The following is a 19,904-nucleotide window of genomic DNA, read 5'->3' on the forward strand; positions in this document are numbered from 1 at the left end:
TAAAAAAATTCTATCAGGAAGTGACACGCATCACTTCTGCTCACATTTCCTTGGCCATAGTTAGTTACAAGGACTTGTCTAACTTCAAAAAGTGAAAGAAGTGCAAACTTCCCTGCATGCAGAGAGTCCTAGATATATATAATCACTAATCCATCCTTCAGTCACTAAATATGTATCTTATTCTTCTCACCAGAGGAACATAAACATCCTCTCCCCAAATGCAACAACCCAAAAGTTCCATCTAGTCATAGCAACAAACACGAAGTACAATCTCCCTGGATGATGTGTCAGTGTCTCCATTAGATCCAGATGTGGCTCTCCTCTTAATCTGGAGACGTATAAAGTAAAAATATGTTTTCTGCTTCATATGCTCAATCTACAGTGGTGGAACAGAGATATGATAACCACAGGGCCAGTCCCATTCAGAAAGAAAAAGAATAAAAATAGAAGACACTCACTCATTGCAATTCTGAAATCCTGCTGTGCAGACATTTTGAGAGTCTCATTCTAGAATATGGATATTGCTAGATTAGGCTCTCATTTTGCTCCTTGGAAGTAGCTCCTTTGCCATTGTACTCCATTGTTCTTGGCTCTTTTCCCTAGGAAATTCTTTCTTTTCGATTACTCTCCTTGGCCTTCATATATGTATGAAGTAAATGTGAGGGAATATGGTCTCCTTGAGGGTGGAGTTCCTTTATCAGATCACTTGCTACTGCTAGATAGGGTCATTTTGGGTCCTTGAATAATCTTTCTCAATACAGACTGATGGTTCTTTTGGCAATACATCTCTCTCAATATCTTATCTCTTTACCTATTTGATTCTGTCAGCAACAGAATCCAGCCCACATTTATTTTAGAGATACAGTTCCCACAGTTATGTCTTTGGTTTCTCATGTCCATATTTTTTCTTTTCTTCTAAAGATCAGTGTACCTTAGGCCTATCAGGGTTATATGAGAAAGTAACAGTCTTAGTTTCTTTTCCTTCCTTCAAACATTTGTCTTATGAAAAGAGTAACTAGATACTACAGCCTCAAAGGATCTTTATCTGAAGCATCTTAATTTAGTCAGTTTTTAACAGTAGGAGTGAAAGTCATTCCCTTATTTTGACTCACGCTACAAGAATAAATTTTAAGTGGTCTTTGTCACCCAAGTTTTCTTAATTTTATCTCCTACTATTTGGACTCCAAAATTAAGTGGCTCTTCCAAATATTTCAAGGATCTGAATTTTGGACTCTCTATTCACTTTTATTTCTACTCACATATTGGCCAATTCTTCTATAAACATACTATCTTACAATTTTGTCTAACATAGTCAATAATAACCAAACATGCTAACATACACTGTTTCCTCATATTTTCATCTTGAGTTTGAATTTAAGAATGTGATCTGACTCCCAGACTATGTTATTAAATATTTCCCACTGCATAATGTACATTGCCACCTTCACAACCACTAACAAAGTTTTCTTATAGCTCACTAAATAGTCCTAGGCAGGCCACCTATGATAGACTTTTTGTTTTACTAGTACTGCATTTCTAGAAATCAATCTTGATCTATCAGGATGTGCTAGATTATGATGTGACAGCAAACAACCTCTAAATTTCAATGGCTTAAAATAATAAAAGTTTTATTTCTTGCTTATCTGCATGTGGGGAAACATATCTCCCAAGTCATTCTCACTTAGGAACCCAGGCTGAGAGAGCCTGCAGCATCTCAAATGTATCAGTCAGAGTAGCAGAGAAAAAAACATAGTGAATTATACACCTTCTTTTAGAGTCTTCTGTCCAAGGAATAACTTGTATATTGAATCACATTTTGTTGTCTAAAGCAAATCACATCACAATGCTAACATCAAGAAGATGAAGGTATACAATTCTACCTTGTGCCTACAAAATAGAGAACTAGGAATATTGGTGAATGACATTAAAGGCCACCATAAATTCTATACCCAGCCAAACTATCATCTGGTATGAAGTAGAATATTAGAATTTTCAATTTCGCAAAGTCTCTAAAGTTTATCTCTGTTCTATATTTTTTCATAAGGCTACAGAGCATATCTTCCACCAAAACATAGAATAGGCAAAGAAAGGGGAAGGCATAGATAGAAGCAGAAGGCATTTCCTGGATGGATGTGAGAAAAGATCCTAGAATGACAACTGTTCACAACACAGAAAACAATCAGTATGAATTAACAGATAGGAATGTTTTTACCTTATGATTGCATTTCCACCATCAATCTAATGGGACTACTTGAAGATGTACTTTACCAAAACAAGGAAGAAAAGCAAGAGAGAAAAAGATACAAGATTTAGAAACAAGGAATCCAGCTCAGAAGAGAGGCAAGGGAAACCAAGAACGGCAGCAATGGAAAGACTCAGGATAAAAGGGGTGCAGCAATCCTTGAAAGTGATCAGTCCAGGAAGAAGAAAAATGGAGGTCTTCAGAAGGGATGTCTCTATTTAAAAAAAAAAAAAACAACAGATGGAACTAATATATTGCCTGATGAGAGTGAGGCTTTTAAGAGGTGTAGGAGGAGTTGTTGATGAATACACATAAAACTGAGCAAATTAGAAATAAAGACAATTATTAACTTCAGGGGAAATGAAAAGGAAGAAAATAAAGTACGCTATATAATATTATATTCAATTATAACCCATAATATTTGTAATATTAAGTTAAAATATCTGTATGCATATAACAATGTAACTATTAAATATTGGTATTTTTTAATGAAAATACAGCTATATTGGGCAGTTAAGATAACTAAGTCTTCATCTACAATAAATAGAAATCAATGGATATTTAAAAGTGATGAATTAAAAACATCTTTGTATTAGTATTTACTTGTTATTTAGAGTAATGGAGATTTGTATAGATACTAGAAGGAAGAATTAAAATAAAGATTATGCCTCTGGGGAAGGAGACTGGGGAGAGTGGAGAGAGCTGAGAAAGGAAACTACTGTATTTTATTATAAGCCTTTTGGAATTATTTGACTATGTGCATATATTATCTTCAAGAAATAAAAATTAGAGCAAAAAAAAAACCCACAACTTCCTAGGTATTCTGATGCTCAGGCAAATTTGGAACTACTAGGACTGTCTACTGTCAGTCGGAACCACACTCTCTCAACTGTTGAAAACTCAGCAACAATCCCTGAAAAGTGATTGTCCAACTCTGACTTGAATATCTCTATGATAAATAGTTCACTACCTGAAACTGTCCATCCTGCTTCTTTACAGCCCTAATTCTTGATATATCAGTTATGGACATTGCATGATAAAAGTACAGAGATATTGCGAGACTGTAATTGCCCAAGTAGTTGAAGAAGTAATGAATGTTTCAGGATCTTCCAGCACTGAGTGGCTACTCAAGAGGGTGAGGCTTTTCATTGTGTTGGAACCCACTGCCCTGGCAATCACTTGGAAGAGATTTTTCCCCTCAGAATGGAGGGCAGGGCTTAGAAGCTCTAGGGATCTCACATTTAGGTTTCATCCTCTGGCTTTGTTGTTTTGGGATTTTTTTAAAGTTTTTTTTTATTTATTCATGAGAGACACACAGAGAAAGAGAGGCAGAGATCTAGGCAAAGGGAGAAGCAGGCTCCATGCAAGGAAGCCTGATGCCAGACTCGATCCCCAGACCCGGGATCATGCCCTGAGCCAAAGGCAGATGCTCAACCACTGAGCCATCCAGACATCCCCATCTTCTGGCTTTGATTGATGGCACAGCTTATGCCATCCTGAAGACTTCCAGAAGTTGAGGTGGTGAGATGCCTCAGGAGACAGAAAGGTGGGAAAAAAAAAAAAGCCTTATAAACTATACCAGGCTTTTGGGTCCAGAAAATAGCTATTTATCTCAAGATGCAAGACCTATCTTTAAAGCATGATTTCCCTTATAATATACCTAGGCAACTCACTCTTTGCCCTGGAGCTCTGTTGGAAGGCCCTAGTGAGAGAGAGGGTAGTATAGTAATTAAAAGCACTGGCTTTCAATAGCACAAATGAAATTAGTTATATTTTAAAAACTCAATCTAAAAAAGAAAAGTAGGGACAAATAACAGATACTAAAAACAAAACAAATAGAAAAGAAAGAGATTTAAACTCAACCATGTTGATAATTATACTAAATGTTAATAGTCTATACAATCAAATTAAAAGACAGAGATCATCAAACTCAATTAAAAAGCAAGACCTGACACTTAAAACATTAAACACAGATAGATTAAAAGAAAAGGATGGAAATGGGTATACCATGTAAATTCTATTCAAAATAAAGCTGAAGATGGCTCTATTAACATCAAACAAAGTAGTTTGCAGAACAAGGGTTATTACCAGAATAAAGAGAGACATTTCATAAAGATAAAGAGGTGAATTATCCAGAGGAAAAAACATCCCTAAATATGTGTGCACCTAATAACATAACATCAAAATATATGAAACAAAAACTAATCAATAAAATTCACCATGTTAACAAAACTAAAAACAAAAGCAATATATGATCATCTCAAAAGAAGCAGAAAATTCATTTGACAAAAGTTAGCACTTATTTGTAATTTTTTTAAACCCTCCACAAACTAGGAATAAAGAAAACCCTTAATACAATAAAGGGCACCTTAAACCCCTGCAGCTAACATCATACTTAGTGATGAAAGATTGAATGATTTGTCATTAAAATCAGGTACAAAGCAAGGATGTCAGTTCTCAACACTTCTATTCAACATAATACAGGCAGTTCTAGCCAGGGCAATAAGACAATAAAAAGGAATAAAAGGCACTCAGATTTGAAATGAGTGGTAAAACTGTCTTTATTATACAGCAAGATGGTCTCTGTAGAAAAATTCAAAAGAATCTACAAAAGAACTACTAGAACTAATAAAGAAGATTAACAAAGACATGATAGAAGGCAAATATATTTTTAAAACAATTGTATTTCTATATATTAGCAACAAACAATGGGAAAATGAAATTGAAAAATAGTAAACTGAAAACAGTCCTCATAGATAAATTTAACAAAATATGTATAAGACTTACACATTGAAAACTGTGACATTGCTAAGAGAAATAATGTGAGGCCAAATAAATAGAAACATGCAACAGTCCATGGATTAGAATATTCAATACTGCTAAGATGTTAATCGTCCCCCAAATGATTTATAGATTCTCAGTGCATACCTAATCAAAAGGCCAGTAGGCTTTTTTAAAGAACTGATTATCTAATCCTAAAAGAAATGCAGAAGATCGGGGTGGGGGGGTGGAATTTGGAGTACTTACACTACTTGATTTCAAGACCTACTGCAAAGTTACAGTAATCAATTGTGTCAACATGGTATTGGGGCAAGGATAGACATATAAGTCAGTGGAACAGAAGAGCCCAGAAATATGCCCAACATATGGTCGACTGATTTTGACAAAGTTACCAAGGTAATTCAGTGGGAAAAGGAAAGTCTTTTCAATGAATCATGCTGGACAATTGGATATTGAGGTAGGAGGACAGGAAGAAAGGGCAAGAGGGAGGAAGAGGGGAGAAAAAGAAGGAACAGAGAAAGGAAGGAAGGGCAGAAGGAAGGACCTAAATATATATCTTACACCATATAAAAAAGTTAATTTGAGAGGTGCCTGGATGGCTCAGTCAGTTAAGCATCTGCCTTCAGCTGGTCATGATCTCATTGTCCTGGGATCAAGCCCCACATCCACCTCCCTGCTCAGCAGGGAGTCTGCTTGTCCTTCTCCCCCTCCCCCTGCTCATGCTCTGTCTCTCTCTCTCTCTCTCTCTCTCTCAAATACATAAAATCTTTTTTTAGGGGCAGCCCAGGTGGCTCAGCGGTTTAGCGCCTGCCTTTGGCCCAGGGCGTGATCCTGGAGTCCCAGGATCGAGTCCCACATCGGGCTCCCTGCATGGAGCCCGCTTCTCCCTCTGCCTGCGTTATGTCTCTGCCTATCTCTCTGTGTGTCTCTCATGAATGAATAAAATCTTTTTTAAAAAATCTTTTTTAAAAAAAGTTAATTTGAAATGAATCATAGACCTAAATATGGCTAAATCTGTAAAATTCTAGAAGAAAACATAGGAAAAAATCATTACCACATTGAGTTAGGCAAATAGTTCTCAGGACACAAAATATATATACTAGAGCTCAAGGCCAACTTTAAAATTTGACCAAGGCATGTTTTAGGCAGATTACAGGAAGGGCTTCTTCATAGAGCTGGGTCCAACTCCATACTCTCTCCTAGAACACCTTCCCTCTTCCCCAGCCCAAATCCTAAGTATAATCAAATTGTTGTCCTGTCTCAGCTTACTGCCACTTGCTCCAAGAAAACTTTCCTGACACCCTAAACTGGATCAAGGGCTTCTCCTCTGACTTTCATTGCTACATGGAGTTAGCACTTAGGCCTCTTAATTGTAATGATCTACAATGCCCTCTAGATTGGAAACGCCATGAGAAACTGCAATGGTGTCTGGGTTCTTCATTCTTATTCCCAGTGCCTGGAAGATGGTGGATGGTCAGCGTATTTTGCTGGGTAAGCAATTGTGTGATTACATCCTTTTTTTTTTTTTTTCAATTTTTTGTTGTAGTAAAATACACATAGTATAAAATTTAACCATCTTAACCATTTTTTTAAAGATTTTTATCTATTTATTCGTGAAAGACACACAGACAGAGGCAGAGACATAGGCAGAGGCAGAGGGAGAAGCAGGCTCCATGCAGGGAGCCCAATGTGAGACTCGATCCTGGGACTCCAGGATCACGCCCTGAACCCAAGGCAAGGCATTCAACCACTGAGCCACCCAGGCGCCCCTTAACCATTTTCAAGTGTATAGTTCAATGGTACCATATACATTCATAATGCTGTACAACCATCATCATCATACATCTCCATAACTCTTTATCATGTAAAACTGAAACTCTAATACCCATTAAACACACACACTCCATTTTCTCCAGTCCCTGGCAACCACCATTCTACAGTCTCTATGATTTTGACAACTCTAAGTATTTCATAAAAGTGAAATTATGTAGTATTTTTCTTTTTGTGATTGGCTTGTTTTGCTTAGCAGTGTCTCCAAAGTTCATCCATGTTGTAGCATATCACAGAATTTCCTTCCTTTTTAAGGCTGAATAATATTCCATGTATGTATATACCACATTTTGGTAATCCATTCATCTGCTGATGGACACATGGGTTGCTTCCATGTTTTAGCTATTGTGAACAATGCTGCTATGAACACAGGTATACAAAATATCTCTTCCAAAGACTGTACTTTCAGGGGTCATTTCTATAGTTTGTTACTAGACAAGTTTCTCTGAATGTGTAGAGTACCCAAAACCATGAGGAGGAGGCAGAAAAAAAATCTCTGGCAGACCCTGCTTTCAATTCTTTTGGGCGTATACCCAGAGGTGGAATTGCTGGATCATATGGTAATCTTATTTTTTATTTTTTGAGAAACTGCTATACTCTTTTCCACACTCAGTGACTATACCAGTTCACATGCCCACCAACAGTGCACAAAAGTCCCAATTTCTCTGCATCCTTATCAATATGTTGTTTTCTTTTTCTTTCTCTTTTTTATTTTTTTATGGTAGTCATCCTATTTGGTGTGAGGTGGTACCACATTATAGTTTTTATTTGAATTTCTCCTACTGATTAGTACAATTGAGCATCTTCATGGGCTTATTGGCCACTTATATCTCTTCCTTGGAGCAATGTCTATTCAAGTCCTTTGCCTAATTTTGAATCAGGTTCTTTTGCTGTTGTTGAGTTTTAGGAATTCTCTAGATACTTCTAGATAGTAATCCTTTATCATATATATGATTTGCAAAATTTTTCTCCCATTCTGTGGGCTGCCCTTTTACTCTGCTGATAGCGTCTTTTGGTGAACAAATTTTTAATTTTCATGAATTATAATTGTCTATTTTTTCTTTTGTCACCTGTGCCTTTGGTATCATTTTCAAGACATCATTGCCAAATCTAGAGTAATGAAGCATTTGCCCTATGTTTCCTTCTACCAGTTTTATTGTTTTAGGTCTTACACTCAGGTCTTTGATACACTTTGAGTTAATTTTTGTATATAGCATTATGTAAGGGTCCAACTTCATTATTTTGCCTGTGACTATCTGGTTCTCCCAGTACCATTTGTTGAAAGATTGTCTTCAATATTGTCATTCAAGATTGAATGGTCTTGGCACCCTTAACAAAAATCATTTGAACATATATTCAAGAGTTTATTTCTAGGCTCTATTCTATTCCACTGGTTTATATGTCTATCTTTATGCCAATACCACACTGTTTTTGATAATATAGCTTACACTGTAGCTTTGTAGTAACTTCTGAAATGAGGAAATGTGAGTCTTTCAGTTTCATTCTTCAAGATTGTTTTAACTATTAGGGGTCCCTTGATTTTCCATATGAATTTTATTTCTGAAAAAAATCACTGGGACTTTGATAGACATTGCATTGAATCTGTCAGTCAGTTTGGGTAGTATCAAGATTTTAACAATATTAATCCATGAACATGGGATGTGTCTCCATTTATCTATGTCTTCTTCAATTTTTCAGCAATGTTTTATACTTTTCATTGTACAAGTCTTTCACTTCCTCAGTTAAGTATTTTATTCTTTTTGATGCTATTGTAAATGGAATAGTTTTTATATTTCCTTTTCAGGATTGTTTATTGTTAGTGGATAGAAACACAACTTTTTTCTAAGTAGGGTCCATGTGTGGGGCTTGAACTCACAACCCTGAGATCAAGAGTTGCATGCCCCACCGACCCACCCAGCCAGGCACCCTCAATTTATTTTTGCTTATTGGGTTCATATTCTGCTACTTTGCTAAATGTATTATTTCTAACAGTTATTTGTGCAATCTTTAAGGTTTTCTACAAATAAGATCATATAATGTGCAGAGATAATTTTACTTATTTTCTGCTTTGGGTGACTTTCACACTTTTCCTTACCTAATTGCTCTGGTTAGAATTTCCAATACTATGCTGAGCAGCAGTATTGAAAGCTGGTATTCTTGTATTGTTCTCAATCTTAGAGGGGAGGCTTTTATTCTTTCATCATTGAGTATGCTTACTATAGTTTTTTCATGTATGTTTTTTACTATGTTGAGCTAACTTCCTTCTATTCCTAGAGTTTTTTAGTGTTTTTATTATAAAAGAGTGTTACATTTTGTCGAATCCCTTTTCTGCATCAATTGAAATAATTATGTGGGTTTTTCTCCTTCATTGTCTTAATGTGCTGTATTACATTTATTGGTTTTTGTATGTTGAGCCATCCTTGTATTCCAGGAATAAGTCCCACATGGCCATAATGTATAATCATTTTAATATGCTGCTGCACTTGATTTGCTTGCATTTTGTTGAGGATTTTTACATTGACGTTCATAAAAGATATCCTTTAGATACTACAAGTTTTCTCGTAGTATCTCCGGCTTTGGTATCAGGATAATGCTGGGTTCATAGAATGAATTAGAAAGTGTTCCTTCCTCTTAAATTTTTTAGAAAAGTTTGAACAGGGTTTGGTATTAGTTCTTCTTTAAATGTTTGGTAGAATGAACAGTGAAGCCATTAGGCATATGGCTTTACTCTGCCAGGAAATTTTTTATTACTAAAAAAAAAAAGGAATTTTTTATTACTGCTTCAATCTCCTCACTAGTTATAGGTATATTTATATTTTCTGTTTGTGATTTAGTCTTGGTAGGCTTTGTGCTTCTAGGACTTTTTCCATTTCATCTAGGCTATCCAATGTTGGTGTGCAACTGTTCATAGTACTCTCTGGTAACCCCCACGTTCATTTCTAATTTTAAGAATTTGAGTCTTTTCTTTTTTCTTAGTCCACCTAGCTAAAAGTTTGTCAGTTTTGTTGACTTTTCAAAGAACCAACTTTTGGGTTCATTGATTTTTCTCTGTTTTTCTCTTCTCTATGCTGTTTACTTCTACTCTAATCTTTATTATTTCCTTCCTTCTGCACTTTGGATTTAGCTTGTTCTTTTGCTAGCTATTTAAGTTGTAAAGTTAGGTTGTTGATTTGAGATATTCTTATTTTTTCATGTAAGCATTTATAGCTATAAATTTCCCCCTTAGCATTCTTTGTACTGTGTCCCATAAGTTTTTGTGCATTGCCTTTTTGTGCACTCATCTCTAAATATTTTCTAATTTCCCTTGTGATTTATTCTTTGATTCATTGGCTGCGTAAATCTTTATTTAATTTCCACAATTTCATAAAATTTCCAGTTTTACCTCTGTTATTGATTCTAACATCATCTTACGGTGGTCAAAGAAGATACTTTGTATAATACCCATCTTTTTAAATTTACTGAGACTTAATTTGTGGCCTAACATACCACCTATCCTGGAAAATGTCCCATGTGCACTTGAGAAGAATGTGTATGCTGTCATTGGGTAGAGTACACTGTATTTGTCTAATAAAGATAGAGGTTCATTGTGTTAAGCCCTCTGCTTCCTTGCTTATCTTCTGTCTGGCTGTTTTATCCATTATTTTGAGTAGACTATTGAAGTATCAAATTATTCTTGTGTAACTGTGTCTCACTCCAATTAAGTCAGTTCTCTTCATATATGTTGATGGTCTGTCATTAGGTGAGTAAATGTTTATAATTGTTATATCTTCTCACTATATTAAAACTTTTATTGAGGATCCCTGAGAGGCTCAGCAGTTTAGCGCCTGCTTTCAGCCCAAGGTGTGATCCTGTAGTCCCAGGATCGAGTCCCGTGTTGGGTTCCCTGCATGGAGCCTGCTTCTCCCTCTGCCTGTGTCTCTGCCTCTCTCTCTCTCTCTCTCTCTCTCTCTCGTTCTCTCTCTCTCTCTTTGTCTCTCATGAATAAATAAAATCTTTTTTAAAAAAACTTTTATTATATATAATGTCTTTGTCTCTTGTACCCTCTTTTGATCTTTTGTCTGAAAATAATATAGCCATTCCTAGTCTCTTTTGGTTCATAGAATGAGTTACTATTTGGTTACTATTTGCATAGAATATCATTTCACTTTCAAGCTGTTTGTGTCTTTGGATGTAAAGTGAATCTCTTATAGATAGGCAGCATATAATGTGGATCATGTGTTTTTATCCATTCTGCAAATGGATGGTCTTTTGATTGGTGAGTTTAATCAACTCATAGTTAAAGTAATTACTAATGTGGAGGGACTTTCTTCTGCCATTTTGCTATTTGTTTTCTATATGCTTTATGGTTTTTTTGTCCTTGATTTCCCGTACTACTGACTTCTTTTGTATTTAGTTGATTTTTTTGTAATGAAATGTTTAAATTATTTTCTTATTTCCTTTTGTGCATATTCTATAGCTATTTTCTTTGTGGCTATCCTAGGGATTATACTTAATATTCTAAAGTTATAACACTCTAATTTGAATTTATACCAGCATAACTTCAATAACAACAAAAACTCGCCTCCTTTGCAGCTCTTCCCCCACCCTTTTCAGTTGCTGATGTTCTCAATTGCATTATATATTGTGTGCCCCAAAACACAAACTAATCTTTCCTTTAAGTATATTAGTCTCTTAAATCAGGTAGAAAACAGTTATAAGCCATTGTTACAATAATACCAGTTTTCATAACTGTCAGTGTATTTACATATACTGAGATTTTTATTTCTCTAATTGGCTTTGAGTTACTGTCGATCGTCCTTTCATTTCATCTTACAAGACTGCCTTGAGCATTTCTTGCAGTGCAAGTCTAGTGGTCATGAACTCTCTCAACTTTTGTTCATCTGTAATGTCTTAATTTCTCCCTCAATTTTGAAGGACAGTTTTATCAGATATAGGATACAGGATTCTTGGTTAACAGGTTTTTTTCCTTTAGCACTTTGAATATATCCAGAGCCCACTGCCTCTGACCTCTAAAGTTTTTGATGAGAAATATGCTGACAATCTTATTAAAGATCCTTTATATGCAGCAATTTGCTTCCTTCTTGCTGTTTTTAAGATTCTCTCATTGTCTTTTCAAAGTTTGGTTATAATGTATGTCAGTGTGGATCTCTCTGGGTTCATCTTACTTGGAATCCATTGATCTTCTTGGATGTTTATAAGCATGCCTTTCATCAAATTTGGAAAGTTTTCATCCATAATTTCTTTAAATACTTTCTGTGCTCCTTTCCCCCTCTCCTCTCCTGGGATTCCCACAAAATATATGGTGGTCTGCTTGATGATGTCCCACAGATCCCTTAGAGTGTTCACTTTTTCTTTAATATTTTTTCTTTCTGTTCCTCAGATTCAATAATACCAATTGTCATATTTTCAAGTTCACGGATTCTCTCTTCTGCCTGTTCAGATCTGCCTTTCATTCCCGCTGGTGAATTTTTTCATTTTAATTATTATAATTTTCAGCTCCGTAATTGTCTTTTGGTTTCCTTTTAGGTTTTTTGTCTCTTTATTGATATTTCCATTTTGTTCATACATCATTTAATTCACTTGCTCCACATTTCCTTTAGCTCTTTGAGCATTTTTAAGACAATTACTTGAAAGTATTTGTTTAATATATCTGCCAGCAAGTCTTTTTTAGGGATAGTTTCTGTTGATTTATTTTCCCCTTTGAATGGGCCATAGTTTCCTGTTTCTTTGTATGCCTTGTGATTTTTTTGTTGTCATTGAATACTGGACATTTGAAACAAATAATGTAGCAAATCTGGAAATCAGATTCTTGTCCTTCCTCGAGTTTGCTGGGCTTTTGTTGTTTTGTTTGTTTGTTTTTTCAATTGTTGTAGACTGTCCCTGTGCTGAAGATCAGCATCCAATGTAAACTTAATGTCTTCTTGGGTCTTTTTGTGAGTTTCCCAGGTATTGTATGGTTATTTTCTAATTTTTCCTGTATATGAAGTTGTGATGTTGTGTGCTGGCTCTTTAAATGCCCTAGAAATCACTTCAGCCATAGTGAGTGGGGCTTGTAACAAGTCAAAGTGTAACAACAATAATTGATGCCTCTTTGTCTTCACCTCTGTGATCAGAAGCAGCAATTAGCAATCAGAACAGAGATCTCTAATATTTGGAAGATAGATCTTTAGCCCCACCCTAGCTTCAGCAAGCTGTGTGCAAGCCACTCCAGGAAATTATGCACACCTGCCTCCCAAGGGGCTGACGGGTAGGGACAGAACTGGGAGCCACTACTGTGTTAAGAGCTGAAATTGACCAAAATTAACCACAACATGCTTCCCACGTCTTCTCCTGGAAGTTTCATGCCTTCGATAGACTCTAGAATTCCAAAATAATTACATCACACAGATTCTGCCCATGCGATGGTTTTCTAAGTAGGGAGACAGATTCCTAATGCTTCCTACTCTGTCATCTTCACAGGATCCTCTGTACATCCATTATTTTTTTTTATTACCATCAGGACCACTCAGAGAGGTGTAAACAGGACAGAGTTATTATTTTCTTTTGCAGATGATAAACCAAGGTCCAGAGAGGTTAGGTGATTTGCTCAATGTGACATCGCTGGCAGAGGCTATCCTGACTCCTCATCAGGTGCTCTTTTTCATTGGTACACTGCACAGCTTCCCCACTGTGGCACCCCAAGTTGCCCTTCCCAGTGATATAATGGTGCTGGGCTGAACACCCAACTTCTATTTCTCACTCTCTCACTTTTCAATCTCCTTGTCTCACTCACTCTGGTCTCGCACTCCATAACCAGGATGCCTGGTAGTGTAATGAGTGAGAACAGACACAATGAGTTTGAATCAAACTCACTGGCTGTGTGATCTTGGGCAAAGTACTTTTTTTTTTAGATTTAATTTATTTATTCATGAGACATACACACACACACACACACACAGAGAGAGAGAGAGAGAGAGAGAGAGAGGCAGAGACATAGGCAGAGAGAGAAAAAGGTTGCCTGCAGGGAGCTGATACAGGACTCAATCCCAGGACTCCAGGATCATGACCTGAGCCAAAGGCAGACACTCAACCACTGAGCCACCCAGACCTCCCTTGGGCAAAGTACTTAACCTCACTGAGCCTCAGTATCCTCAACCCTCCGGTGGGGATCCCTCAGGGGGTCATTATAGGGATTCAGCACAGGGCCTGGCACCTATCAGTTGGTTATCTGCTTTTTACTATTTCTCTAATAATGGTATCTTCATGTCTGTCTTCTTCACTGCCTTTCTTTCCCTCCCCCTGTTGGTCTGTCTAATTACCAGACAAGCTCAGTCCCCTTCAATATACTGGATCTGGTCTGAGAGATGCAGATGGGGCTGGGGCTGAGACTTCCATCTGTATTTTGCCCTGGATCAGGAAGAGAACTTGTTCCAGGAAGGGAACCACAATAAACCCAAAGACTCACACATATGAACATCTTCCTCACATGTCCCAGGCAAAACCTTGGAACAAAGGCCAGGGATATTGTGCGTGGTGTGAGGGGTGGGAGGACAGGCTGGGTCTGGGAGGTGGGGAGGACCCTGGAAAGGCCTCAGGTGAACCAATCAGGGGCCCCAGTCCTAGATAAGAAGGAAACAGATGGGATGGGCATGGGTAGCACCCAGGCATCAAAGGGCACCACCCTTAGGGAGCAGTAAAGGGTAAAAGCCAGCCTCCAGGCCAATGTCCAGTGGTCACTCACCCAACAGCAGGCACTTGTAGGAGGACTTGCTGTGCAAGGTTAATACTAGTGTGGAAGGCACAGGGGCTCCCACTTGTACCTGGCTCTAGGCCTCCTGTAGATGGGCAGCTTTTGGGACCTGGACAGGCTGCATTAACTGAAGGACATCATGGCCTCAGCATCTCTTTAGTTGGAGAAACTAAGATTATCTCAGAAGACCTAGATTTGGGCGAATGTCCTCCATTTACTGGTCACGTTACCTAGAAATCATACAACTGCTCCCAATAAGACTGTTTCCTCTTATATAAAACATAATAACAATATATACCTCATTGGGTTGCTGTGGAAATTAAATCTACAGATAATAGGCAAAAAGGCACTTCGCAAACTATAGGGTGCTCTCCAACACTGGGTGTTATATTTGGCACAGGCTGGGCAGCTGAGTTCCTGGAGCTACCCCTCTGGATGGCTAGTCCACCCCTACTCCCTGCCCCTACTATCACAGAGGACCCATTATCAACATTGGCACCAGGAATACAGACATACTCCAACACAGCCTGGTAACATTGTCCAACTGAGCCCCTAATCAACCTGCTTTGAGACATTATGCTATTCCACCTCTGGGTTTCAGTTTGTTTTTGTTTTTGTTATTTTTTATACCAAGGGGGTTGGGCCAAACTGTTAAATTTTCAGGAGTTTTGTGAGCCCAGCGGCTTCATGTTAGCAGCTGAAAATCAGTCATGGTGGGAGTATTTACACCACAGAAATCAGCAAACACTGCAAATTAGGGTACCACTGTTTGGGCCAACATTCCAGAATCTCCTCCTTCCAGTGGCTGGCCAGGAATGGAGCAGCTGACCCAAACAGATCGCTTGGCATGCTCAGCACCTGGCTGCTTCCCAAGGATTCACCCCTCATAAATATGGATGCACACCTGGCCAGCAGCAGTCCTGCACCCTACACACGCCCCTACCCTCTGCCTGGTGAGTCCCTGGTCAGAGATAGGGGAGGGAGGAAGGGAGACAACTGGTGTACTTGTCATTTACAGGAACAAGGCCCTGCACCCTGCCTGGCCTGAATATTACATGAGACCCAGTGTTCCTGCTCTTCTCCCTCTCCCCAACCCATGTGAAGGCAGGACAGGAGCTTGCCTAGCCTCCAGCATCCCATCTGCTTTGCAACTGAAAGGCACCACACTACAGACCCCTTCCCCTCTTTTATGTCCTCCCACAAAGACCCCCACACTGTGCAAGAGTTCTGCTCAGGGAGTGTCACCTACATAGATGGCAATGTGCCTGGTGCCGCCTGGAGCTGGGCCACACACACTTTGTCCCCTTTCCTCCTGTCACACCCACACACCCCATGACCAGGAAGGCAGATCAGTCCCCAGGTAAGGGGGCACAAGGTAGGAATATCTATGGAGGGCTGCTCAGAGGTGGGAGCTGAGCCTGGTCTCTGCTCCTCAATTCTTCCCTCTTCCAGTGGTTTTGGTTTGTTTGTTCTTGCTGCTATTTTGTGACTCAAGCAATCACACTCTCTCACTCCCTGTGATTGACTTGGTAACACCTACAAATGCTATGTAAAATCTCAGTCCCCCAGGACTCAGAAGATGACATTATTTGGAGATAAGGTCTTTACAAAGGTAATCAAGTTAAAGTGAGATCAGTAGGGCGGGCACTGATTCAACATGCCTGGTGTTCTTATAAAAGGGGGAAATTTGAACTCTAAAACAGACACATATTGAGGGAAGATGATGTGAGGGCACAGGGAGAAGATAGACATCTGTAGGCCAAGGAGAGAAACCTGGAACAGAATCTTGCCTCCCAGGAAGACTTACCAACACCTTGGTCTTGGACTTCCAGACTCCAGACCCATGAGGCAGTACATTTCTGTCATTTAAGCCCCTCCAGTCTATGGCACTTTGCTATGGAAGGAAGGAAGGAAGGAAGGAAGGAAGGAAGGAAGGAAGGAAGGAAGGAAGGAAGGAAGGGAGGGAGGGAGGGAGGGAGGGAGGGAGGGAGGGAGGGGAGGGGAGGGGAGGGGAGGGGAGGGGAGGGGAGGGGAAGGGAGGGAGGGGGGAGGGAGGGAAAAAAAAAGAAACCAACCAACCTGCTTGTGGGTATCTGGGTTTCACTCTTTCTAAGCAATTCACTCTCACTGTGGCCTCTGATCAGGTAACACCTTTGTCACTCAGCCCATCTGACAGATGACAAAACTGAGGCCCAGAAGCAGGGGGCTTATCAAAAAGCCCACACAGAGCTAACCCTCAGCCAGGACTAGAACCAAGTCCTCCCTGCTAACAACCAGAGGACTTTCCTACATCGAGTCAAACTTCTCTTCCTAAATCTCTATAGAACTCCACGAGGCCATGGAGCTGGGGCTAAGAACACCTCCCTTCACCAGAGAAGTGGCCCTTCTCTGGGCAGTGGCCCTCCTCCCTGCATGTACTGTAGAATCTCCTGGGGAACCTTTTCATCAGCCTGATGCCTGGGCTGCAACCCCTGGGGGTGGGGCTCAGGTACTACTGGTAGTTTCTTCAACAAATTGCTGTGATTTCTGATGTGCAGCCGGAGTGGAGGAGCCTGAACTAGAGGGTCTTGGCAGGTCTGTGACCAGGCACCACTGGCTCCCAGTGCCAGCAACCTGTGATATGGCAAGGGGGATGGGAGCCTAAGTGTGCCCCCCTCCACACCAGAGGAGCCCTGGGGGTGCCCAACAGGCAATCACACCTCACTTCCTACTCATTTGTAGGAAGGCCTAGAAAATGTCAGGGTTGAGGAGAAATTTTTCTAGTTTTTACTTCACTGCATTGAGGGTGGGAGGAAAGGAGTCCTTTAAAATATTAATGGAAGGAAAAATAGTGTTTTTGCTTTAAATGTGGTCCTATGCTCTCCCTTGTACATCAAACGTAACTGTTCATCATATGAAAACAAAGCCGCTGCATCAGAGCACTGACTCTCTGCTGGGCAGTGCTGGGCCACCCTCACAGTGTCTATTCTTATAATAACCCCGTGATGTAGGAATTACAGTCCGCGTTTTACAGATGGGGCAACTGAGATGTTATTTAACCTGTCCAAGGTCACCCAGCCATCAGGGGGTGGAGCTAAGATTCCAACCAAGGAGTCTACCTACCACCAGAGCCCGTGACATTGACCATCAGCTGTGTGGTCTTCTACAAAGACTTTTTAATGCTCATAACCCTTTTTTGTAAAAGGCACTAAAATAAGTATCATAGATACTGAAATGTTTACCCAAAATTCTATTTTCCCATTTTTTTCAAAATTTTCAGAGATTTTTCTTCCCTAACTCAGGGAGAAGAGCTCAGGCCTTCTAAGGTCCCAACCCAGAGAGGCAGCAGAACAGGTGCCTGCATTCCCAGCGCGAGGAACCCCACTGGCACCAGCGCTGGCACCCCCACCCCATCTCCCATCCCCGCCTGGGCCCTCTGCTTCGGGAACAAACGAGGGAAACGTGGGGTCCGACTGCCCTCTAGTGGCCATAAAATTAACTGCAACTGACACATCCACACCCACCCTGGCCTGGCGCAGAGCCCTGAGCTCCGCCTGAAGCAGGAACCTCCGCATGATGGGCACATCCTCTATGGCAGCACCAGGCCCCTGAGACCTTACCCAGATCCCAAAACTGTGGTCCCAAAAGGCCAAACCAAACCAGAATCCTATTCACCCTTTTCACCTCATCTGCCTCCCATCCTTCCCTGGATGATGGGGCATTAGCCCTAGGCAGTAACAGAGCCCTGAGTGAAGGTCCACATACCTCCCTCCAGCCCTGCCCACGCATGTACTCCGGGCAGGAAGCCTTCTCTGAGCCTTCCTCCTTGGCATACCCCTCAGCTGTGCTCTCTCAACCTTCATCTGCTGCAGTGAATACCATGGGTACCTCTCCGTGACTCAGAATACTTTTCAGGACCACCAGTCGGTCCCCTTCCCCAAGCATCCTCCCAGTAGACTGGGAGTGTCATTCAGGGCCAGAGCCTAGGCATGGGAGCCTGTTCAGTCAGTTACCCCAAGTCCACCTGAGCACTCAGCTCCGGGCATCCAGCAGGGGTGGCCGTGGGGGACAGAGCAACACCTGCCCCTGGCAAGGCTCCTTCCGTCCTTTCCCACCCTTCCTCACAGTCCAGGGTGCCCTGGAGGGCTGGGCCGTGGGCCCCAGGGGGAAAGGAGAAGGCTCCCGGGTATGCACAATGTGAAGCTGGAAGAGGAGCAGACACTGCAGACTCTGTGGGGGGAAGAGTTGGTTCTCAGATGACAGCAGCCATGGTCTCTATTGTCTCTGTACTGAGATGGTGGAGAACCATGCCTCACCGAGGGGGGGCCGGTCCCCGCATGCTCCCCTTCAGCTCTGAGTGCTGGGGCGGGTGGAAGTCTGAGAGCCAGCCAGCCCCCCGTGAGCCCCTGTCAAGGCAGTAGGGGCCTCCCTCCCTCAGAAGCAGACAGACGCCCAGGGTGTGAGGCCTTCCTGGCTGGCCAAGGGCACTTCGGAGTCACACCCAGTCCCTCCCACCCCCCACCCCAAGGCCTGAGTGCATTAGCGGCCTTCAGGCTGTCAGGAGTAATTCCAAATGCCCCATTTATATTCCTAAGCAGAGGACTTGTTAATATGGAGCCTGCCTCTGGGGGAATGGGAACGCGCTGGGTGAAAGATGACAAATCACGCCCGATGGCCAGGCTGAGAGCACTAATATTCACTTACATATCATTCATCAGGGCCACTGTCTCTCCAGGCCTTGCCAGCCACTGGGTCTCAGCCATCTCAGGGGCCAGAGGGGTCAGCTCTGGAGGCACTGGGCTCCAAGAAGCTCTGGGATTGTTGGAAGCTGGCAGTGTGTCCTGCCAGCAGGCCCCGGAGGGTCCGGCAGCAAAGGGGAATGGGGGGCACCCCAGCCCCACAAGGTGGACATGGGTGAGGCCCAAACCAGACCATTCCTGGGGACAAAACTTCTGCCTCTTGTACTGGCAAGAAAACCAAAGGCTCAGAAAGCCACCAGGTTCATCTTGGCGATGCCCGCAGCCTCTGCGTGGGGAATGATGGCAAGTCGGGCCATGGGCCCGGAAAGAGGCCGGACGGCTCCTGCCCCGGACGGGTGGGAGCTCTGCACACACGCACACTCGCACAGGCACAGGCACGCGCCACCACCCGGCCGGGCCCGGCGCGGCGGGCTCTGTGCCCAGTCCCAGGCAGGGTGGGTGTGCGGCGTGAGTAATGGCGGGCGCGGGATGCGCCCGAATTCTGATAAGGGAGAATAATAACTTGTCAAAGATATATATGATATGTGTTTGCTTTCCCGACGGAATATCTATGGGGCTAATTCATCAAGCCAGCGGGCTGGCT

At 41.3% G+C, this 19,904-nt stretch overlaps 1 protein-coding gene and 1 pseudogene across 2 annotated transcripts in view; one reads left to right on the top strand and one right to left on the bottom strand.

Moving 5' to 3' along the window:
* BUD13 (BUD13 homolog) overlaps positions 1 to 19,904 on the bottom strand; it is a 134,371-nt gene that overhangs the window by 35,010 nt on the left and 79,457 nt on the right. The gene's annotated exons all lie outside the window — the stretch shown is intronic.
* On the top strand, positions 7,247 to 7,415 carry LOC140631331 (small nucleolar RNA U3; annotated as a pseudogene).

This window comes from Canis lupus, chromosome 3 (genome assembly GCF_048164855.1).
Source record: "Canis lupus baileyi chromosome 3, mCanLup2.hap1, whole genome shotgun sequence".
NCBI lineage: Eukaryota > Metazoa > Chordata > Mammalia > Carnivora > Canidae > Canis > Canis lupus.